The 25,270-nt window shown below is 41.0% G+C and overlaps 1 protein-coding gene across 5 annotated transcripts in view; it reads right to left on the bottom strand.

Moving 5' to 3' along the window:
• The window catches only part of LOC126262440 (UDP-glycosyltransferase UGT5-like), a 174,540-nt gene that overhangs the window by 92,381 nt on the left and 56,889 nt on the right, over positions 1–25,270 (bottom strand). Inside the window, exons 2-3 of one of the 5 annotated variants that reach the window (XM_049959092.1) lie at positions 16,464–16,511; positions 8,906–8,996 (exon numbers count right to left, since the gene is read on the bottom strand). The gene's annotated coding sequence lies outside the window, so the exon portion shown is untranslated. The other 4 variants (XM_049959089.1, XM_049959088.1, XM_049959090.1 and 1 more) reach the window with 4 other exon arrangements.

The following is a 25,270-nucleotide window of genomic DNA, read 5'->3' as shown; positions in this document are numbered from 1 at the left end:
ATACACAGACACAAGCAGACATTTGTAAAGGCAAAGAGTTTGGGCAGAGATGTCACTCGAGGCGGACGTAAAGAGGCAAAGATGTTGTTGAAAGACAGGTGAGGTATGAGCGGCGGCAACTAGAAATTAGCGGAGGTTGAGGCCTGGCGGATAACGAGAAGAGAGGATATACTGAAGGGCAAGTTCCCATCTCTGGAGTTCTGACAGGTTGGTGTTAGTGGGAAGTATCCAGATAACCCGGACGGTGTAACACTGTGCCAAGATGTGCTGGCCGTGCACCAAGGCATGTTTAGCCACAGGGTGATCCTCATTACCAACAAACACTGTCTGCCTGTGTCCATTCATGCAAATGGACAGTTTGTTGCTGGTCATTCCCACATAGAAAGCTTCACAGTGTAGGCAGGTTAGTTGGTAAATCACGTGGGTGCTTTCACACTTGGCTCTGCCTTTGATCGTGTTCACCTTCCAGGTTACAGGACTGGAGTAGGTGGTGGTGGGAGGGTGCATGGGACAGGTTTTACACCGGGGGCGGTTACAAGGGGTAGGAGCCAGAGGGTAGGGAAGGTGGTTTGGGGATTTCATAGGCATGAACTAAGAGGTTACGAAGGTTAGGTGGATGGCAGAAAGACATCGTCATTCTTCCGGCAGACAAGGGTTCCACAACCGTGGTACTTGATCGTCGGAAGTATGTGACTGAGGGACTGCGTCAGCTTTCAGACAACACCACATACAAAGTTTGCCAAGGTAACCCCATTCCTGATGTCCAGGCGGAGCTTCAAGGAATCCTCAGAACCTTAGGCCCCCTACAAAACCTTTCACCTGACTCCATCAACCTCCTGACCCCACCGACACCCCGCAACCCTACCTTCTTCCTAAAATTCACAAACCCAATCATCCCGGCCGTCCCATTGTAGCTGGTTACCAAGCACCCACAGAACGTATTTCTGCCTACGTAGATCAACACCTTCAACCCATTACATGCAGTCTCCCATCATTCATCAAAGACACCAACCACTTTCTCGAACACGTGGAATCCTTACCCAGTCTGTTACCCCCGGAAACCATCCTTGTAACCATTGATGCCACTTCTTTATACACAAATATTCCGCACGTCCAGGGCCTCGCTGCGATGGAGCACTTCCTATCACGCCGATCACCTGCCACCCTACCTAAAACCTCTTTCCTCATTACCTTAGCCAGCTTCATCCTGACCCACAACTTCTTCACTTTTGAAGGCCAGACATACCAACAATTAAAGGGAACAGCCATGGGTACCAGGATGGCCCCCTCGTAGGCCAACCTATTCATGGGTCGCTTAGAGGAAGCCTTCTTGGTTACCCAGGCCTGCCAACCCAAAGTTTGGTACAGATTTATTGATGACATCTTCATGATCTGGACTCACAGTGAAGAGGAACTCCAGACTTTCCTCTCCAACCTCAACTCCTTTGGTTCCATCAGATTCACCTGGTCCTACTCCAAATCCCATGCCACTTTCCTTGACGTTGACCTCCATCTGTCCAATGGCCAGCTTCACACGTCCGTCCACATCAAACCCACCAACAAGCAACAGTACCTCCATTATGACAGCTGCCACCCATTCCACATCAAACAGTCCCTTCCCTACAGCCTAGGTCTTCGTGGCAAACAAATCTGCTCCAGTCCGGAATCCCTGAACCATTACACCAACAACCTGAAAACAGCTTTCGCATCCTGCAACTACCCTCCAGACCTGGTACAGAAGCAAATAACCAGAGCCACTTCCTCATCCCCTCAATCCCAGAACCTCCCACAGAAGAACCACAAAAGTGCCCCACTTGTGACAGGATACTTTCCGGGACTGGATCAGACTCTGAATGTGGCTCTCCAGCAGGGATACGACTTCCTCAAATCCTGCCCTGAAATGAGATCCATCCTTCATGAAATCCTCCCCACTCCACCAAGAGTGTCTTTCCACCGTCCACCTAACCTTCGTAACCTCTTAGTTCATCCCTATGAAATCCCCAAACCACCTTCCCTACCCTCTGGCTCCTACCCTTGTAACCGCCCCCGGTGTAAAACCTGTCCCATGCACCCTCCCACCACCACCTACTCCAGTCCTGTAACCCGGAAGGTGAACACGATCAAAGGCAGAGCCACGTGTGAAAGCACCCACGTGATTTGCCAACTAACATGCCTACACTGTGAAGCTTTCTATGTGGGAATGACCAGCAACAAACTGTCCATTCGCATGAATGGACACAGGCGGACATTGTTTGTTGGTAATGAGGATCACTCTGTGGCTAAACATGCCTTGGTGCACGGCCAGCACATCTTGGCACAGTGTTACACCGTCCGGGTTATCTGGATACTTCCCACTGACACCAACCTGTCAGAGCTCCGGAGATGGGAACTTGCCCTTCAGTATATCCTCTCTTCTTGTTATCCGCCAGGCCTCAACCTCCGCTAATTTCAAGTTGCCGCCGCTCATACCTCACCTGTCTTTCAACAACATCTTTGCCTCTTTACTTCCGCCTCGAGTGACATCTCTGCCCAAACTCTTTGCCTTTACAAATGTCTGCTTGTGTCTGTGTATGTGTGGATGGATATGTGTATGTGTGCGCGAGTGTATACCCGTCCTTTTTTCCCCCAAGGTAAGTCTTTCCGCTCCCGGGATTGGAATGTCTCCTTACCCTCTCCCTTAAATCCCACATCCTTTCATCTTTCCCTCTCCTTCCCTCTTTCTTGACGAAGCAACCGTTGGTTGCAAAAGATAGAATTTTGTGTGTATGTTTGTGTGTCTATCGACCTGCCAGCACTTTTGTTTGGTAAGTCTCATCATCTTTGTTTTTAGATATATTTTTCCCACATGGAATGTTTCCCTCTATTATATTCATATCATTAGAATGTTTAAATAAATATACCTGAAGGAGTGGTCCCAACAATGGTAAGAGAAACACCTCCATGCTGAACTACACACTCCACATACTGTGGGTTAAACACTCAATAAGACTTCCACATTTTGAAAACAGGCAAATACTCTGGTCTTTTAGCGTCAATATTGAATAGTAGAAAGCATTATAAAAATGACCAAAGTGGAGAAAATCTTGGTCAGTTGAGGCATTCTTAGGAAATAATCATCATAATATACCTTTTTCCACAATTGTTAAAAAAAAGAACCTGATAATTGTAATATATATATATATATATATATATATATATATAGAACGAAAGTGCTGGCAGGTCGATAGACACACAAACAAACACAAACACACACACAAAATTCAAGCTTTCGCAACAAACTGTTGCCTCATCAGGAAAGAGGGAAGGAGAGGGAAAGACGAAAGGATATGGGTTTTAGGGGAGAGGGTAAGGAGTCATTCCAATCCCGGGAGCGGAAAGACTTACCTTAGGGGGAAAAAAGGACGGGTATACACTCGCACACACGCACATATCCATCCACACATATGCAGACACAAGCAGACATCTCACAAGCAGATATATATATATATATATATATATATATATATATATATATATATATATACTTCATTTTCAGTATCAAACATGTAAAATGTATTCCATTTTTATACATTGTTTTTGTGCGGTTTTGTATAAAAAAAAACAACTAAAGGATTAATACATAATGAGGTTGCACTTATTTGCACATTTTCCCTCCTCTTTTCCTTGGAATTACTTTCCTTTAATTATTCCATGTTCTAAATAATGCATCTACTTCAAGTCCGCAGTGACTGGCTGGTAAATGTATTATAAGCACCACTAATGCTACAACCAATGGGCTTTTTATTTTTTTATGTAGTTCCAATTATTAACCCACTACTCATACAGATGAAACATCTCTCCAGCAGCAGCCAGCACACACTTTCACATATCAGGTGTCTTACTGCTTTAACTACAAATCATGTGCATTAATTACTGCAAATGCTTGACAACTGAAAAAGTTAAGTGTTCTGTTTTGTGTGTTTTATTATTTATACATATGGTTTACCAATTGTGTCACATAAAACTGTGTTGATTCCAGGCAAATTAAACAGTATGAGATGATAACCGAAGATATGATGAGGATAAATGTGATGTATTTCTGGTGTTTACTGACTACAGCAGAGCAACAGGCTGCAATATGTTCCAATAATATTAAACTCTTTTCTCTGACATATTAGTCAGAGTGTTATGTCATTATTGTACATTATAAATATGTAGATGTTATGTGACACTTTATTACTATGTATCTCATTTATAGACAGTGAGAAAGCTGGCGTATCTTGTTGAAACAGTAATTTAGCAACTCTGTGTTGACATGGTTCTACAATGTATAAAGTAGAATATTCCATAAATGTCATATAGTTATTCCAAAAAATTGTCAGTGTAATTTTACACCAATTACGTGTACATATGGTGAAATGTGAAGTGTGGTATCTACCAGGTGAAGTTCTGGATCCATCTGCATAGTGACCCTTGTGTATGCCATTAGCGACTGTTGTTTGTTCCTTGCTATCATTACATGGCACATCTGCCCCTGGAACTATTTACCAGTTTAAGACCTTTGAACAATTATTATATATCTATCTGAAATGAGTGTGTCCAGATTTCTTTTCTTTTACCTAGTTCATGTTATCCTATTATTTTTACTCACCTTCCTTTCCCTACAACCGAAGTCTCTCATTACGTTCACATTTTCATCTCCCTTAATAAACTGAATAACTTTGCTTAGCACATCATGAATTCTTTAAAGCTCTTCATTATCTTCAATATACATAGGGATGTACACTTGAACCACGTGAGTTTACTGTGGTGGGTCTAGGCTTTTATCTGTCTTGGCTGTGATAATGCTTTCAATATGCTGTTCATTTTGTTATCATAAAAAGAAATCTGGCATTCCACGAGCAGGAGTGTGGAATGTTAGATTACTTAACTAGGTAAGTTCTATAATTTCAAAAGAGAAGTAAATAATTGAAATTAGGTTTAGTGGGAATTGGAGAAATGCGCTAGCAGGAAGAAAAGGATTTGTGGTGATGTGAGTACAAGATTAAAAAAAGAAAGGTGTAGCTGTCATTGTCCTAAAGATTGGTTTGAACAACAGTGCTTTAATGGGTATGACCCATTAGAGGTGGTACACCATTGCCTTCCTCTGATCTCCGAACAGATGTACTCGCAATTATGGGGGTCCTACAGTGTAACATAGATTTCAAACCAATGTGCAACTAGGCAATTTTCACATTGATAAGTGCTCCCAAAGGTGAAAGAAGTTAAAAGAGCCACATAAAAAACCTAGGAATGACAATATATTGAAGCTGAGACTTTCCAACCCATAGTTTGGCACTTTACCACAGCAATAAAGCAAATAGGGGAAACACACAATCAGGATTCATAATGAATAACAGAGCAGAAATGCTGGTAAACTACTATGATAAACATAGTGAACACATTATCACAACCAATGAAGACACAAAGCTAAGACCCCCAATCCTCAAGTAGTAAAAGGGATTACATGTATCAGCATCCCAGATGATGAAAAGATTGGGTAAAATAATGATAAAATCTAAGAAATTATTCAGTTCATTAAAGGAGATGACAATTCAACTGTAATTCGATAGTAGGGATGAGAAGAAAAGGAAAAGTAGTACAACAAGGACATGGGCTGAAGGAGAAGAAGAAAGGAAGAGAAGCCACCTGGTAAACATTTGCACAGAGCACAATTTAACCACTGCAGACAATCAGTTTAAGAATCAGAAAAGAAAGTTGTAGAGGTGGGAAAGGCCTGTGGACACCAGACGGTTTTAGATGGATTGTATAACAGTGAGACAGAGATTATGAATTCAGATTTTAAACTGAAAAACATTACCAGGACAGACGTAGATTCTGGCCATAATTTATTGGTCATAAAGTACAGGTAAAAACTGCAGAAAGATGGGAAATTCAGGAGATGGGATGTGGATAAATTGGAAAGAACAGTGGTCACAAGAGTTTCAAACAGAACAGGAAGAAATGATTGACTGAAACAGGAGGAAGAAATACAATAGGAGACAAATGGAAAGGTTTAAGAAACGCAATAATGAAGGCACCAGATGATCAGATAGACTAAAAGACAAATCCTAGAACAAATCCTTATATAACACATGAGACGCTGAACATATCTGGTGACAGAAGAAAATACTTTTAGAAAATGGAGCTGGCAGCAAAGAATACAGTTAAAAAAAGAAATTGATAGAAAGTGTAAAATGGCAAAACTGGCATGGCAGTGGGATAAACATGCTGTAGTATGCCTGACTATGAGAAAGACAATGCCATGTACAAGAAAATACAAAAACCTTTGTAGAAAAGAAATGCAGCTGCGTAAATATCAAAATCTCACATGGCAAACAAGTACTATGCAAAGAAGGAAGGCTGAAATGGGGAAGGAATCTGTAGCAGAGATAAACAAGGGAATTAAACTTACCATGTATATCAAAGGAAAATTCAGTTCATAAAATTAATAAATTATGAGACAGATCTCTGTCTACCCTCTTCCTTCATCCTCTCTACAAGTGAGTCTCTTCATCCTAACATTAGTGTGACCTGCCCACCCTTTTCTTTCTGTTTCCTCCTCAACAAGGCAACTACTTGCTCCAAAAGCTAAGAAGAGTGTCACTTTAATGTGTCTAATTTGACACATTATGCCTCTTGAGGATATTTGAGAACTTACTGACTAGAAAATCTGTCTCACACTTTATTAAACTTATTGTGGAAAGAAAAAAGGAAGTAAATGATGATGGAAAGGTTATCTACAAGTTGTACACAATATACACTCAAATCAGTGTCACAGGACATGAAAGGGAAGGGGGTGGGAGGGGAGTGTGGGAAGAGTAGTTCAGATGGGCATGGACAGCACTGTAACCTATCCCCCAGTTTATTTGATCTATATGTTGAGCAACCAAAGAAAAAACGAAGAAGGTTAATTACAGATTAAAGAAAATAAATAAAATCTTTTAAGATTTGGCAATGATACTATAATTCTCTCCGAGATGGCAAAGAACTACAGTATCAGTTTAAACCATTAAAAACCCTGTTTCAGATTAACCTTGATTTAAACAGAGTTTGAAAGGCTTGTTGATAGGCAACTCCTTCTACTCTATAGGTAAATATCTTAACAAGGACAGTTCCACCAGCTTAAGTAAAAATGTCTGTCAGATTACAGTTTTTACAGCACTTGGTCACAGCAATCAAGATTAAGTATTTTGTAAATGATAAATTTATTAAATGTGCATAACACTGTTTCATTCTGACAGTGTACAAATTCTGTAAATATTAGCTGTTCCAGTTTACTGTAATGTATTCACCTCTTTTGACAATCTCCTGAGAAATTATCGAGGTACTAAGTTAAAATGTTTTATGTTTTTTATGTTATACTTTCTGACATGTTCCACACCCATGAGAATATCTCATTTTTGGATCTATAGAAACTGAATCTAATCTAATCTTAATAGAATGAATAGTGCCTCTTAGAGAGTACATGGGAAATGGTAACAAAAGTAAAACAAGGATAATGTAATGCAGCCGAATTAAAACAGTCGATGCTGAATGAATTAAATCAGGAAACAGACATTAAAAGTGGTATGTGAGATATGCTATCTAGCAGTGTGATAACTGATAATGGCTAATGTACAGAGGATACAAAATGCAGACTGGCAAACGCACAAAAAGAGTTTCTGTAAAAGACAAACGTTTTACCATGTAATGTAAGTGTTAAGAAGTCTTTCCTGAACGTATTTGTCTGGAGTACAATCTCATACGGAAGTGAAATGTGAGCAATGAGCACTGCAGTCCTGAAGAAGCTTTTGGTCTGTGATGCTACAGAAGAATGCTGATGATTACATGGGTAGATAGAATAACTAATGAAAAGGTACTAATTTGAACTGGAGATAAAGTTGACTAAAATAAAGGATCAGGGTTGACTGGATGTCAAGTGGATGTAGGATGCAATAGTTTAGTCACAGTATTTCACTCACATTGCTGTTTTCTTAACCATTATGAGACCTACTCGTGTTACCACTATTTGACTTTGCATTGATAACCCTATACTCAGCTGATCACAAATTCTGTTCTTTTTACAGCCACATTTCATGAACTGCCCCTGCAACTTCATCCTCTTTATTTCTGTATCCAAGTTCCCTAAATTATCTCCCCAATTAAGGAATGCAACATTCCATGCTATGACTTATAGGTTAGCAGTTCTCTGGTGATATCTTTTTGAAAAGGTCCCAGCTGGAGATCGTAATGGAGAATTTTTTGTACCTCCAGAATTTTGCATAAGAAGATTAAACTGAACAGTGGAGCTTCAAGTCCTTGGGGAGCATAACAACTGTAGTTCCTTCTTGCTTTCAGCTGCCTGCAGTACGAAGAAAGGAAGGCCATGTTGCCAAGGAGATCAGTCAATCAGACTATTGCCTCTGCAGCTACTTAAGTCTGTTGCTGCTTCTTCTTCTTCTTCTTCTTCTTCAGGAACTATGTGTTAGTCTGGCCTCTCTACATAAATCCTTGAATGTGGGTGCACCCACCATTCGGTTACCTGTATCACTGACATGCATACACCACCCCATCATGGCAAAGTCCATGCTCTGTGGACATTCTGATGATCACTTCATACTATCAACTGCATTGGAGGTGATCTCAGAATCTAAACACAGCTGTTCTCCTTATTACAGAAGTTTATTTGACCAGGTCACATAAATATAAACAATGATTACTAGATTCAGTGAAATTAAATAGCCATCTTCAGATTATTTGTATTAATGAAAATAGTATGTTTCCACATTTCATAGTTGGTCAGATTGGTATTTTTTTCCTGAAGGCCTCACTTGTTAAAACTTTGATGTAATTTAAGAGTCACACTGGATCTCTGTATTCTAATGGTATTTCTGCAACAACTTACCTTATATACAGTGGTTAAAGTGCACGTATGGAGTCAGTAGCTCTTCCACTGCATGCAGGATAGAAATGGCAGGTAGAAGATGTGGAATGAACTGCAAGGTAAAAACAAATGTTTCAGTTGGTAAAGCATTTTCCATAACAACACAGGACTGAGCTTTGACCCAACTCGGCTCAGGAGATTGATTCTACATTTGCTTTCTGCAAGCTACAATCTGTTTTAACTAACTTCAGGGAAATATTCTGAAAGTGTAAGTGGCTGATTGTTGATTCTCATTTCTTACAGTAGTGACTTTTCTAATGATATGTTATATTACTTTTATACAAAAATTCATGTAGCCACATACCCTTCAGATCTCTGCAATAATGTTTCTAACAGTCTTATCATACTACATCCATAATCATTAATTCCTCATTCTCCTTTATTATTCATAATGGTTCCTCATCAAATATAATACTTTCGACTATGTTGAGGAAAAGTTTTCAAAGAAACTGCCAATATTTCTAGGAAAGTATAACAATTACCAAATTTGTCATAGACTGTCCACTAGTCAAGATGAAAAATTTATTATGACAGTGTTACACCAGAAATGGAAGAAGATTATGGTTTCCATTCTGACAGCAACATGGTCATTAGAGTTGGACACAAGATAGAATTGGAGAAGCAAAACAGTCATTCCCTTTCAAAGGAACTATCCTGGAATCCATATTAAGTTACTTAGAGAAATCCTGGAAAACCTAGACCTAGATGGCTTGATGGGGGTTTGAACTAGCATCCTCCCCCATGCATCCTCCCCCCCCCCCCCCTTTGCCCCCCACCAGAGCCACCTTACTTTGGGTGTTACACAATGAAATATCTATTTCTTGCTTTGATACTTTCTAGCATATTATGGTGTACAAGAATTTTTGCAATTAATTTTACAAGAAATTGATCACTAAATAATGTCCGAAGCAAAATTACGTTTTGCTGATTTCTTATACTCTGGGAATTCATCATATTTCTTTTCCTCACAGGGTAATCACCATAACAAAATATCTAAATCCTAACATCATATCTATTGTGGTTGCAAACACAACCTAATGCAAATAATAAGTTTTTTGTTCTCTTAACCTTGTCACTGGTTTAGTATAGTTTCCAACTAAAAATTATTATTCAGCAATTGCCTGTCTTCCATTGTGAAAGATATGAAACAAACTGAAGCATACATGTACAGATGAAACAAGTTTTTAGAAAGTAATTCCATAGACGGTATTAACAATTGACTATTGTTAAGTCACAATATTCTGTCTGAGCTTGACATAATTTGACCCTAAAAGGAGAGTGAATACAGGCTTTCTCGCATAGTTGCACTGATGAATCCTTCTCTGGAAAACAGGTGAGTAATATATTCATTTTGGAGTGATATTTCAACAACTTTCTTACTTATCTTCACCATAGGTCTTTGTGCAGATCTAGAAGCAGCCCTTCCTAAACAGCTCTGTAACATGTGCTTCTAAGATGTTCAATTATTGTTTCACAACTCCGTCTTTCAACATTATATACTCTCTAAAGAAAGATAATAAAATATCACAAAATGTAACAAAGAATATTGCTGCTGGAATTCACACAAGCATAAATTTACTGTGCATAGCACTCAGTATTATTTGTGGCTACTGGTCATTTCCTTGGAATGAGAACTTTGCTGTTTCAAGAAACCTGAAGTTTCAAAAACAAATTATATAATCTCAGGTAATAACTAACAATTCAGTAAAAGGAATAATTTGACCTATCAACCAGACATTGGCTCTGATCTGTGAAATAAAGATGAATCTTTATGTGATGTCATTTGTACAGAGATACAATAGCCATTCTTGTTATGGTGGGTATATTACACATACTGAATTTTGATGAATGGTTTATGTTCAACATTTTGATTTGGGTGGTATTGGCAGGTTTAACATTTCACAACAAAGAGATTGCTGTCCACCTACAGCTAGTAGTGAGGCAGTTAATAGGCATATAAATTGTCCAACCTATTAATGACTGTTGGAGTCTTACCATCAGTGATAACCACCACTGCACAATCTGTTCTGCCTGCTGGACTCATAGTACCCTAATATATCATATCTTTATTTCCAAAACCTAACACAGTCTTTGTCCTAAGTCAACACATCCAATGACACGGCATCCCACTGTCAGTGTACACTGGACTTGTAAAAAGCATCAAGTGCTAAGAGTATAGCTTTTTAGGTGTATAATAATCCTCACAAATCTGCCAAACAGTGACTGCCTCCAACGCAAAATATGTGCTAAAATAAACTAGTGCTTACTATACACCAGGTAAGAATGACATCACATTGTTAATAAGATATTACTGGCTCTAACTAAAGAAAGATTTTATTCATACCAAAGGATGTTTAATACTTTAAATGATCTGATTGTGCAATGTTAGTGAAACACTGTTAATAATTACATAAAAAAACTCCTTTTTCTATGTTGCACAAATTCTTGTGAAACAGGCAAAAAAAGTATTCTCTCTTTTGAAATTACTTCATCTTAATGTTATAATGAGATAGGTCTTCAACTGTCCAACTAACCAATAGAATTATTATTTCTTCCAAAATGATGTCCATCCTACTCAGTGAAAAAAAAAAAAAACTTTTTTGTTGCCAGATTTAGAAAAACAGCAAAAATGTAAATGGAGAATTCACACATCACAAAATGATGTGAACCATGGCAAATGAATAACATGAGATGAAACACATTAACCAGACGGTTAATAACAGGAAAATATTGCCACTAAAATATTATTCAAGTCAAAATTTTAATTAAGCAATATACACAATACGGTATGTACAAAAAGTGTACGTCAATTATCAATACGTAGAAAGTAAATCAGAACTGCTGTTGATCATACAATGACCATGACACAGAAACACACACAAAAGCGCGAAGAACTGATGGTGAAAAAAATAAACTAACAAAACACTTGGACAAATTAATATTGCAAAAGAAACTGTCACCTTTCAAACAAACCTAGATCTCAGCCTATGCTGCAGAGCAACCTGTAACCGAAGCCCAGGTCCATGAATGCAGACATGCACTAGCCATTCACTAGTCATCTCCAACAGGAATGCTTCACTCAAAATACTTATTTCTGTTGTGTTGTTAATTTATTCCTATCAGAATCCTTTAGAAGTCTGAAGAAATAAAAGTCTTACACCAATTGAACTGGCAGGTGCTTAAAGACAAACTCAAACTACCCAGTGAAAACCTATGTAGGTAGTTTCTTAGTACTTACAAAGTTTCTAGGGCCAGCTGCAAGTGATGTTCCCATAGGGATCGCGAAGACAAGATTACACTAATTACAGCACGCTCATATGCATTTAAGGAATCTTTCTTCACGTGATCCATATGTGGGTGGAATGGAAGTCCTGGTACAATGAGACTTACCCTCTGCCATGCGGTTTGTAGAGTGTAGCTGTAGAAAATTAATCAGCCTAACAATAGCCAGTAGCAGCTCACGAATTACAGGAAAAACAGCAATCCTAAAAGGGCCCTCAAGACCAAGTATAAACGAAGCTGTGCCTTACTACCAAACTAAGTACTCGATACTTTAAGCATTTCGCGATAACAATAACTTATTATCAAACATTGATCAATGCTTACGCAAAAAATTTAAATTGCCTTTTCTGCAGTACGCATTACGCTTTGAACACGTTCTCAGATACTTCAGTTTTAGCAACTATGCTTCAAAAACATTACTAGCGTTATTTCACAAATATGTATACTGAATTTTGTTTGTTTCTTATACCAGTGCCCGGTGAATATCCAAACAGTACTGCACCGCTCCGACATTAGTTGAAATATTTGATATTCGATGCTGTAAATCAAGGCGAAGATTTTATTTTAGCTGCATAAATACTTTTCTGTTACAAATGGTGCATATCACCAATCTGAATTTTCCTTCACTCACAAATGTTGATTCTCATGCGACGACTTGTCGTCTGCAGAAGCATGTAAACAATAACACTCCTGCTCGCTGCCAACCTCACACCTGTTGACTTACTCTTCGCAATCAACTTCGTCCTCACGAGGCGAAATAAAAAAACTTCCAAGATAAAACAAACGTATCTTTCGTCAGATCTTTAAATCGTTTGAAACTGGGTTCCGGTTATGAAATGAAGAGCACTATAGCGACAAAACTATCCACATTTCTCACATAGCATTTGTAGATCAACGGAACGATTGTGTTATTTTTTCAGTTTTATAACTCGTTATTAGTCTCAGCGGTGACATTTGTTCAAGCAAATTATGCTAATTAATTGTTTAAAATTGGAAGTGTAAAATTTTTAAGCACTATAGATTGTTTAATAACCATTTAGACATCGGCACTCAGTAATCTGTGATAGTAAAAAACTAATAATGCAAAAATGTTAGTTTTCCTTTATGCCAATTAGTTTATTATGGGGCGGGGGGGGGGGAACTCTACAAGAAAACTAGGAAGAAAGCTGCCTTTCATATTATTTTAGACATTTTATGTTATAACAGTATGCTGAGAACAAATATGCGATAGGTAGGGCCTAAAGATGTGTAGATACTGACTATAACCAGACCTCCGTGTTATGGATGTGTAACTCAAGACTTATGAACTGATCGATTTTCACAAGACAATAGCGGGTAAAAATTGAAAACAGCTATTTCTTTTTAGCGACTAATTAACTTTCAGTCTCCAAACTTTGTTGTCTTTGGTCGTCGAACTTGCCTGTTCCCTCGCAGCTCTGGCAGCAGAACTCTTCAGTGGACTATCTGTTGTCAAAATGCTTCTTCAGTGAGTTTCTGTTCTCACAACAGAGCACTGCTAGTTCTGGTTGATAAATTAATTCAACAGTAGGCTCATTCCTTAGCTTCTTTCTAGAGGAGGCACAAACCATGTCAATAAGAACAATTTGCTAAGACAGATTTGTGTTCTCTGAAATTTCTGACGAGTTGACATTCAAATTTAAATTTTTTCATCACGTTATTGACATTAACTCAACTACGAGCCGGAGCTATACAACTACCCACAGATACCTAAACCTTAAAAAAATACTTGTTTCTTAACAACTTTGATAAGATATACATCTACACATTCAGCAATGGATGAAAGTGGGCACTTTATATCAGGAAATTGATAACATATGTCCCATATGGAAAGAAAATGTAACACACAAATCATTTAACATTTGTCTTTTTTTCCAAAATTTCTTCTCATTTTCAATTTTTTTTCAGTACAGATGAAATATAATATATTTGGATGCTGATTGCTACTCCATAATTACTGAGAGTAGCCTATACAGTTCAAGAGAAACCAGATAAGTTTCAATTTGTACTCTGATTTGATGTTTTTTGACACTTCATATGCACAGAAGCAACTGTTTGTGAAATACCTCATTCTTCCCTCAGATCACTAACTATGTTTTCCTTAAGTATCATGATTACTTGAAGATTTTTTTTTTTTTTCGACTCTAGACTTCGTGCTGGTCAATGTGATACTCCATTTGTCCATTTCCCACTCGTCATTTGGCTATGAAAATTCGCCATGCTAATCAATTTCAAATCCTATTTCTACTTTCCCGGCAAGTGTATCTAGATAAGGTAGACGTTCATGGAGGAATAATCATCATTAAGTAGATGAAAACATAATTTCTTGACGAAAATCTCATTCGTTGAGCATGGCCTACATCGCAGTAAAATAGGCGACTGCTCTGCCCGTTCTCACAAGCGTAATAGAGCTATCAGTGGTGGTAGTACACACTAGAAACGGTTCAAGATTCTTGTGATCATCTCAGTAACGAGGTGTACGCCTCTCAGAGAAACATTTCCGCTAAATTTCTGCAGACTGCTTTCACACATGAGGTGTTAAAAAAAGTAATCCATACTTTGACAGGTTGTAGTATGGACCAAAACAAGAAAAAAAGTTTAGTAAATAATACCTTAAGAGCTATGAACTCTTGCTCAGAAAAAGAGATGTGTTTACACCACAGCGAAGATGAGCAGGTGCTCATAGTTCCTAAGGTACCCATTTTAGGGCCCATGTCTACTGGAAATTTTTGTCTTATTTTGGTCCGTGCTACCACTTCTCATAACATGGAACGGTTTTTTTTTTACCAACCTTTACATCGTGAGAGTACAAGTCCGCTGCAGTGTGAAAATTTGTTCCGGAAAGATGCGTAAGAGTCACAAATGAGGTATTATTTGAAAATTAGCTAAATTTATGAAATGTATTCACAATTGTGGAATCTTTGCTGACTTTAGGTGCGTTAGGTATGAAAATATGACCTATCGATGACACGTGGAAATACGTATTATAAGCGTCTACAGGCAAAATGATGGTCGTAATTCTAACATTTAATATGTTTGTCTCCATGAAATCACATGGTGGGAATCCAAGTAAACACGCGTGCGGGCTATGGGGTCGTAGACAGACATGTGGAAGTTTAGTTCGGTCCTAGGAGTATACTTACTGGCATAGCGGAAGTGCTTAAGGCGACTGCGACAAGCAGGAAATCCGGGTTCGAATCCCTTTCATGTTTCATCAATAGGAAATATCTTCATACCTTATGCAGCTAACGTCAGAAAGACTCTGCAGTTCGAATCAATTTCATAAATTTAGTACAGTTGCAAGATCGTCACCAATGTCGGTTTCTTCACACGTTGTTAGAAATAAAAAATCAGCTAAACCTTTGGTTAAGCAGCAATTACAGATTCACATTTTCCCAAAAGAGAAGCTGCTGTGTTGCCCTATTTCTTCCTTCATTCGTCGTAAAGTACAGGTGTCTAATTTCAGCTTGCCGGCCGCGGTGGTCTCGCGGTTCTAGGCGCGCAGTCCGGAACCGTGCGACTGCTACGGTCGCAGATTCGAATCCTGCCTCGGGCATGGATGTGTGTGATGTCCTTAGGTTAGTTAGGTTTAAGTAGTTCTAAGTTCTAGGGTACTGATAACCACAGCAGTTGAGTCCCATAGTGCTCAGAGCCATCTAATTTCAGCTAGGTAATCAAAGCATAGCGTAATGGAGCTGTATGCATAGCTGCCCTATCCTTCCTGTGTGGATATGCCACATTATTATCGGTCTGACCGTTCTGCAATACTCCAATATTAAAAGCCATAGCCATACAGCTGAGCTGTTCCACAATGCTGTGTTTTAGGTTTAAGGTTTAATATCCGTCTAGTGACGTAGTCAAAAGAGAGATGGGGCCCCTCCACGCCCGCACCAACGTGGTGACCAAACCAAAAGTTCTACTGTCACCTCCGTAAACATGTTAGTTATCTAGTAAGTGGCTAACATGATGCTGGGCTGTGATGTTGTCCGTGCGTCTGGGTAAGGCTACGCATTAACACGGTCCATCAGGTGATAGATAGTGGACGAAACGCGAGTGAGGGTAGCGATTTGAAGAGCAGAGGGAAGAAAGTGCCATGGCTCCTGCCGTGGGAAAAAAACCTCTGCGGTAGAGGGATGGGTAGTAAGAGCAGTAGTGGCTTACTAGCTGCGATAGCTCATGCAAGGTTGGCTTTGTTAGTATAGATATCATGCATCATTACCGTGACAAGCGATGGCGACGTGTCCCAGTTGCTGCAGCTGCTACATTCCTGGAACAATCAAGATCGTTATACAGTAGTGGGAGATCGGCCATAGATCATCTCACTGTGTGGGGGATGTGTGGAGCTTGTTTGCATGCAGTGTACGGTACGGCTTCCCTGTGTGGTGCCAGTTATTCGGCAGTGTATTTCAGCTGGATATCCAGTAATGGCGTCTGATTAACAGGGGCTCGCCTGTGCCGTTATGTTTGCGTATGCTTCTCCATAGATGTTATGCCCTTACAAGTATGTCTTTTGGTCTTTTATGTTTCCATCTATGGTTGTGGTCGTAGTTCCCCAGATTCAGAATAAACGGGTTCTGCGAATGTCTGGAGTTTCTGTATAGTCTTGTGGTGAGTTTGTGGATTACCTCCGTGAGAGTCTCAAGTCGATATTCCCGGTGAAGGTCCGCGATGCGTGTGTATCGTGGAGCATTGCTTATGATTTTGAGTACTTTGTTTTGTATGAGCTGCAGACGGCGCAGGCGTGTAGGCGCAGCGTATCCCCAGACAGGAGCTGCGTACGTCATCAGGGGTCGGATAAGTGTCATATACATGGACCTCGACACCCTTCTGTTCAGTGTGCTACGCCCGTTGAGCATAGGACAGAGCTGTTTGAGCCTCGCGCTAGCTCGGTTGGTCATGTGTTGAATGTGGTCCCCCCAGAGTAATTTCCGGTCCAGCCAAACACCGAGGTATTTGACTTTCTCGCGGAAACGTATTGGACGTGCATGTAGAGTTATTGGTCTGCAGTAGCGGTGTTTGCGCAGTTGCTTCAGTCTTCTAGTGAACAGAACGGCTTCGCACTTGTCGACGTTTACTCTAACTCGCCATTTCTCCAACCAATGCTCGGCCACTCTGAGTGCAGTCTGTAGGCGTGACGTAATGTTTGATGGTTTCCAGTCTTGCGCAAGGATGGCTGTGTCATCCGCGTAGATTGCCATCATTGTGTTGTGTGTGGTTGGGAGATCGTTTATGTAGAGGTTAAACAGTAGGGGCCCTAGGATGCTTCCCTGGGGTACTCCCGCGTGTATACCGTGTCGTGTTGATTGTTTTCCCTGCACGTCAGTATTGAAACTCCTGTCTGTGAGGTATGAGTGTATTAGACGCAGCAGCCCGTCGGGGAATCCCGCGTCGCTGAGTTTGCGGATGAGGCCGTTGTGCCATAGACGGTCGAAAGCCTTTTCGATGTCCAGGAACACTGCCCCTGTAGCTTTGTTTACGTTGAAGCCATGTGTTATATGTTCAACGACCTGCAGGAGTTGTTGTGTTGTGGAGTGGTGATTCCTGAAGCCGAATTGCTCCGGTCTCAGGATGTCATTTGCTATGCAGTGCCTAGTGATGCGTTTGAGAATCACCTTCTCAACAATCTTACTGAGCGAGCTCAGAAGGCTGATGGGTCGGTAATTTTGTGGGAGGCTGTGGTCTTTCCCCGGCTTCCTGAACATCAGGACCTTGGCCGTCTTCCAAAATGCGGGGAAGTGTTGGTGTTTTAGTATGGCATTCGTTATGTGTGTTAGGTACTCAGTTGCTTTATCCGTGAACTCCTGGAGAACACGGTTTTGAATGCCATCATGACCAGGGGCTTTCCTAGCAGCGGAATGCATTATAGCCCAGGAGACTTCGGCTGTGCTAGCATGTCGAATGTCGTCGCGCGATGGTTGGGCTAGAATGCGTGTAACCTCTTGGTCAGTAGCAAGTGTGAACACTGGATCTGATGGTACCAGGTTCGGTGTGAATAACGCTGCGAGTGTTCGGGCCATTAGTTCTGCTTTCTCTTCCGCTGAGTATGCAGGTCCGTCAGGCCCTTGAAGCGTTGGGGTGTATATTTTCTCCCTGGTGAAGTGTCGGGCTAGTTGCCACACGCCAGGTCGTGCGGTGTCCAGACCTTCGAGTTTTTTATTCCACTGTTGTGTTCTATGTGTTTGTATTTTATCGTGTGTGATGCCCTGTAGTCTGTTAATGTGCCGTTTGAAGTACGGACGCCTGGTGCGCTGCCATTGTCTCCTGAGGCGATTCCTCATTGAGATTAGGCCCAGGATTTCCTGGGGCAGGGCCGCACTGCGTTGTTGTGAGGTGCGATCAGGTATGGTGCCTGCCATTGCGTCCCGGACGGCGTTACTGAGGGTTTCTACTGCCTCGTCAATTTGTGCTGTTTCGTTAATTTCGTGTATAGGTGGGATGTGAGACGTGAGAGACGATGGGCGACACCACCTCTCGCCTTGATAAACGTCTAAATGCGGCTAGGAAGAGAATCCACATTAGTTTCTTCTGGGATGCCGGATCCAGGGGAAACTACTCGTTGATTACTGGATCCCATAAGTCACCAAATCGCAGAGATGTTGGTCGCTGTTATCAGTGTTCCAAATAGTCCCTAGCCCTATCTGTGGGATTAGGATCGAGTGATTTAGCTGACCAGTCGAGGACTGACAGGTGTTCGTCAAAGCAGGAATGGGTGCATGCCGCCCTATTAACACGGCCGCAGTCATCATGGAAGACGCGAGTGTCCACAGCACACTCATCATGAAGATGTAGAAAAAAAGGGCAATCTTTGGTCAGTAATAATCTTGAAATATACATCCCGGTTCATGTTCATGGTAACATGAATGGGTGAGCCCCAGTAATGGTATGGAAATCGCTCCCAAAACGCCATAGGATCACCTCTAGTCTCAGATGCGCCTTGCACACACTGCGATTTAAACGCCGTGTTGGATCATTGGCTCACTGCATTTGAAAAAGAGGCGAAATGGCGGCGTCTCGTCAGGCATTTCTACGAGGTCTGTCCGGAAAATACGTATAAAAGTTGAATAATGTCTTTACGTTGCAAGTTGCAGTCACCGCCAGGTGCGACTACTGCTGTAATCAATCCCATCAACGCTCAGTTCGAGTCAGAGCACTCTGCGTGAAGGTGGGAGTGTGCGGCAGCTTGTTGACAAGTTATCCTTTTTCACCTGCCGTCGGCATGGAGCTCTCTCTGATTGAGGAACAGCGCGTCAACATAAAGTTTCTTGCAAAGCTAGGCAAGAATAGCCGTGAGATTTTTTAGTGTTTGAAACAGGTTTACGGAGACAATTCTCTGAAAGAACCAACCGTGAACAAGTGGTTAAAAAGGTTCCGGGATGGCCGATAAGAAGTTAACGATGACCCTCGCCCAGGACGCCCGTCGACATCGAGTTCCGATGCAAATGTTGAACGAATTCGGGCTTGTGTTCTTAAAGACCGTAGATTGACAGTCAGAATGATTGCTGACGAGCTGTCAATCCCCAAAACAATCGTTCACAAAATCCTGACACAAAAACTTGAAATGAAGAAATTGTGTGCGAAAATCGTACCGAAGCTCTTGACGCCAGAACAGAAAGCAAAGAGGGTTGAGTGCTGTGAGGATTGATTGGAAGCAGAGGAACGAGGGGACTTTCTCAACCGAGTCATCACTGGAGACGAGTCCTGGTTTTACGAATTCGATGTGGAGCTCAAATCTCAAAGCAAGGAATGGAAACTAGCAGGAGAACCGAGTCGCGAAAATCAAGGTCCAATGTGAAGACAATGTTGATTGTTTTCTTTGATTCTAGGGGCATTGTTCACAAGGAATTTGTCCCTCCCGGCCAGAGAGTGAACGGAAATTTTTACGTTGAAGTTCGACCGGAGTTGGCAAAAGGGGGCTGGTTGATCCTTCTTCATGACAATGCGCCCGCTCACACGTCGCTCGTTGTGCGCGAGTTTTTGGACCGAAGCTCAACCACCGTGACAGACCACCCGCCTTATTCACCCGAAATGCAAAATGGTGCTTCGGGGGCGGCACTTGGGAGATGTGGAAACCATCAAGGCGGAAATGACACGGCAACTGAACAACATCACAACTGAAGACTTTCAGCAATGTTATCAACAGTGGAAACGGCGTTGGCAGATGTGTATCGCGTCTCAGGGCGAGTACTTTGAAGGAGTCCATATTGTAATACCTGAATAATTGTAAAATAAAGTTATTATTCAACTTTTATACTATTTTCCGGACAAACCTCGTATGTGCCTGTAGTTAGCTGTGTTGTTTGGCCCATTGAAGATCTGTAACTTTATGTTAAGTTGTGAGTAATGGCGTTTCGCTTGGTAACCTGCACCAAATGCAGTTCCCTTCGCAGTGTTCGTTCGGAGACAGGTTCAAATCAAATGGCTCTGAACACTATGGGACTCAACTTCTGAGGTCATCAGTCCCCTAGAACTTGGAACTACTTAAACCTAACTAACCTAAGGACATCACAAATATACATGCCCGATGCAGGATTCCAACCTGCGACCGTAGCTGTCGCGCGGTTCCAGACTGTAGGGCCTAGAACCGCTCGGCCACTCAGGCCGGCCAAGGAGACTGGTTGAGATAGTACATTATACATTGTGGTAAGCTCATATGGGGCGAAACTGTTCAGGTCATCGGTCCCTATTCTTACACACTACTTAATCTAACTTAAGATAACTTACGCTAAGGACAACACTCACATCCATGCCTGAGGGAGGACTCGAACTTCCGATGGGGGGAGCCGCGCGAACCGTGGTAAGCCGCTCAAGACAGCGCGACTACCCCTCGCGGCGGTTGGGATAGTCCTGCATTCACTGGCAACAACAATTCCTGTTGGGTTTGAAATAGATTGTCACTGAGACGGCGTAACACTCGTCTTTCGTCCTTGGTGACACCGTCATTACACTTTGTTACATGGCTGTGTGTGATACCCCATTTTCTCCGCACATTTCTACAGTCTGCATTGACACAACAACAACTGGGCAACTCCATTCAAGATGTAGTCATAGGCACGTCAAAACACAACAGGTCCTTTCTGCCATTTTTTGACGTCTCCACGTGACGCATCTGATCTCACTGATTCGATACCACCGACTGGCACATACACGCTACTTCACTGCCGGACCTTAAGCCAGCGGTGCGGGTTGACATGACCGCCTGGCACCGGTTCCAGACCATCTGCGTGCTCCAAAGCGTCCGGTGAGCTCTTTTGATGGGGTGCGTAATACAGCTGTATTGTCCGGTAAGCTTGAGAGGCACCCACATGCCTTGCTCATACTGTGGCATCAAGCAGTCAGGCCTGCAAGATGAGTGGTCTGCCAAGCGAGTGGATTCATTCTTATTTATCTAGTAACATGAACTCTAGTACTCACACTTAAGTTACAAGTTATCCTCCTATATGATTAATACGCAACGGAAACACGCATCTGACTATCAGTAATTTACAGAACTCTGACTGTACACTACGCACTGGCAATACCACATTTTCTTTCCTTTTTTTTTTATTTAACGGCTTTTGTCAACACGTGGCCACCGCACTGAATATGAATGGCGCACACATTATAAATTCGGGACATTATGACAACATACAATTCGAAGGAAAAGTCCACCAATCTTTTTCTTTTCACTATCTTATTTATTCCGATAAATTCTCTAACCTAAACACACAAATTCTATAACCTACAACAATAACACATGAGAAATTTCGCCCAGTGGGCGTGGCTTTACATTGGTGAATCTCTATATTATGGTCTCGTAATTATTTAACGCTACAGTGCACTTTCTGGATAGGATGGTGGATCTTTTATTATATCTCACACTTCGACTCTCACAATCATCATCACGAAACTATCCTCCAGACCGAGCAGTACAGAAGGAACAAGCATAACCCACTAATCTTTTGAAACTACCTTGCTACTCTCCCATGCAAACCACACATACCCAAATTACATGACATACACCACACTACGACATGAAATACAAAACACTAAATAGTCACAACATTATCACTTTCAGCTTTCCCACTTCAATTAGTATTTATCCCAGTTTCACACGACACTGCCCCACTTTGTAATTCTACTTTCCTACTATGAACTCTGGAGATATTTGCACGTCTTCCTGTGCAATGCAAGCCAAGTGGCGTTGCTGGATAGACGGCCGACTCACCTTGCTTCTCTCTCAGGGTTTGAATCTAGCGTTACACGGAATCATATCACGCAAAGTAATATTAGGAACGTATTCATCACACACGCGAGTCCTCAACTGATACCATGGACGAGTACTTCTCTTTATCTTTTGTCTCATACACAGTTTGAGACTCACACAGTACTCACCACGTGGAAGTACTCGTCTCTAATTTCAAGTCCTGCACACGCCATTTCTTAAATATTTCAACTTATGGTACACACGCTATTTCTTAAATATTTCAACTTATTGTACACACGCTAGTAATTCGGCTTAACTTAAGCACACGGAAGTATTTCAACTTATTGCTACACGTGGTTTCATTGTGACCGTTGGTCACTTCTGAAGATTACTACAATCCCATTAATATTACCTGCCTGACATTTAATTCTCCCCACAAAAGTTCCTGAAATAGAGAAATTATTATTTCAAACTACTCTTAAATATTCCACATGCATACCATGTCTCCACTCTTTTGTCATTACGTAGCACAACTAAAACAGGTCTTAACAGCACAAGATCCAGCGGCAGAGTGCTGAAACATGGCCGTTCTTTAGGTCATCTCGCACCTCTGTCAAGGTGGGGAACATGCTACCATATTGGTCAGCCACATTTCAGGCGCTCAAAGCTCAGGTAAATTTCATCTCTTTGGTCCCACCAAAGGTGGCCAAAGGATCGTCTCAAAGATGATCATATATTCACATTCACTATCTGTGGTTAGCAGACGACCATACATTCACTCATTTCACAGATCTCACCAAACTGGATGTAGGGATTTATTTTGTGGGAGTGCACATGTGATCAATTAAATAAATAAATTGTCATTCTTTCCCACACTGGTATCCGGCTTCGCTGTATTAATTGAAATTGAGTTATTTTACAAAAAAAATGTGTTGTTCTGACAAAAATAATGAAGTATGTTGTACCTATTTTCAATGTCGGGCGGTACTGTACCCTTTGAAGCTTATGTAACACTAGTGACTTACAAACTTGCAACTCGCGGGCGTGGCACATTCAACACCTGATATCGCCTGAGATGTTCATTTCCGACCACTAATGTGGTCTTTGAGGTGTTCCCCCGTTGTGTCGACGCTGAATGTATTGCAACTGCAACTATTATCACCTTGCAAATGATTCCGGAAACACAACTTAACAACTTTTGTAGACTATTCTCTCTTGTAAACAGACCACTGCTTTGTTACAGTCTCTCTTCCTCTCTTTCTTCTTCCTCTGGCACTGTCTTTAATTTTTTCTCCTATCTCTCATACTCACTCTCGTCCACCTACTCCTGTCTCCGTCGTTTGCAAAATTCCATTGCAGCTTCTGCATCTACTCTATGTAGGATGATTTTCAATATGTCGAGACAGTGACTGTTTCTGATGCCGCATGAATTTCCTACTGCCCCAACGCGAATCAAATCTAAAGGGAGAAATATGTGCCAGAACACGAATCCAATCTAAAAGGAGAAATATCACATTCGAGTACGTAAACGTTCTGCAAATCGTGCAATTCAAACGTGAAAGTATTCGTTTTGATCCGCCGCTCGTAGCGTTTTCAAGTCTGTAATGGAAACCTTCGTCATTGAGACCTGTAGTTTCCAACTTGGGCTGGGCAGTGAAATGAATCTTTCTGAACTTTAAAAAGATTGTCTGATTATAGTTCACTGATGACTGTACATTACTTTTTTAATTATCACTAATTTAATTGTGTCGTTTTTCTAAGGTTCAAAGATGGATCTCAAAGCCCACTTTCATTTTTCTTGCATATGTTGTCTAGAAAACTCGGTCATGTACTGCATAGATGGTTTTCTTGTGTTTTGTAGCCTGAATGGCAGAGAATGCAAACTGTACAACAATATCTTCTTCTCATCCCCTCTTTATCCAAGAATAATTTCTGCAAGTATAAATGTTTGGATTGTGTAGTTCAAATCTTGGAGAAACAGAGGTTTTCTTGTGTTTCTAATTGTGTAGTGTGAACTGTATGTGACGCATGCTTCTGTCTGGTGCATGTGGTATTCTATCTGACTTTACGAGTGGCATGTTAGACGAGAGAATGTAATGCTTGTTATGCATCAGTTAAACAACGTTTCACAATATCTATCTATAAACTGAATTATCAGGTTTGGCCACTATACTGCAACAGATCACAATGAAATAAACAAATTACAAATGCATCTAATCTGCTTATATTTATATTTAGAGGGTCACCTCACCAGGATCAGTTGTAGGGCAATAGTTTCGTTCTGAGACTCAAAACAAGTCTGAGTTTAATAAGCTATTTATTTACTCTAAGATCTCGACGCATACCACCTTGAAATAACAAAGAATAAGTTTCCATCGAAATGAGCATAAACTCTCGTAAAATTCTGATAAATTGCTCCAAACGACAAATAGCATAAATTGACCTATAATATTGAAACACAAAGCTCTCTATAATCTCAATTTAATCGAGAACTGCCGCAAACACTGTGAAAGATATCTCGTTTACGTGGAAGACTGCTTGCGAAATGCTAAAAGCTTTCCTGATCTGTTCAACTCGAAAAATAAACGAGTCCAAAACCCTTGAAACAGTACAGTGGGGGGACAAAAGTTATGGCATGCCTTCCAATATCGTGTCGGACCTCCTTTCTCCCGGCGTAGTACAGTAACTCGACTTGGCATGGACTCAACAAGTCAATGGAAGTCCTATGCTGCCTCTATAGTCTTGCCTAACTGCGAAAGTGTGCCGGTGAAGGACTTTGTGAATCAACTGAGCTCTCGATTATGTCCCGTAAGTGTTCGATGGGATTCATGTCGGATGATCTG

This window comes from Schistocerca nitens, chromosome 6, assembly GCF_023898315.1.
Source record: "Schistocerca nitens isolate TAMUIC-IGC-003100 chromosome 6, iqSchNite1.1, whole genome shotgun sequence".
Lineage (NCBI taxonomy): Eukaryota > Metazoa > Arthropoda > Insecta > Orthoptera > Acrididae > Schistocerca > Schistocerca nitens.
Note: the sequence above shows the minus strand (reverse complement) of the source record. Positions and strands in the feature narration are given on the sequence as shown.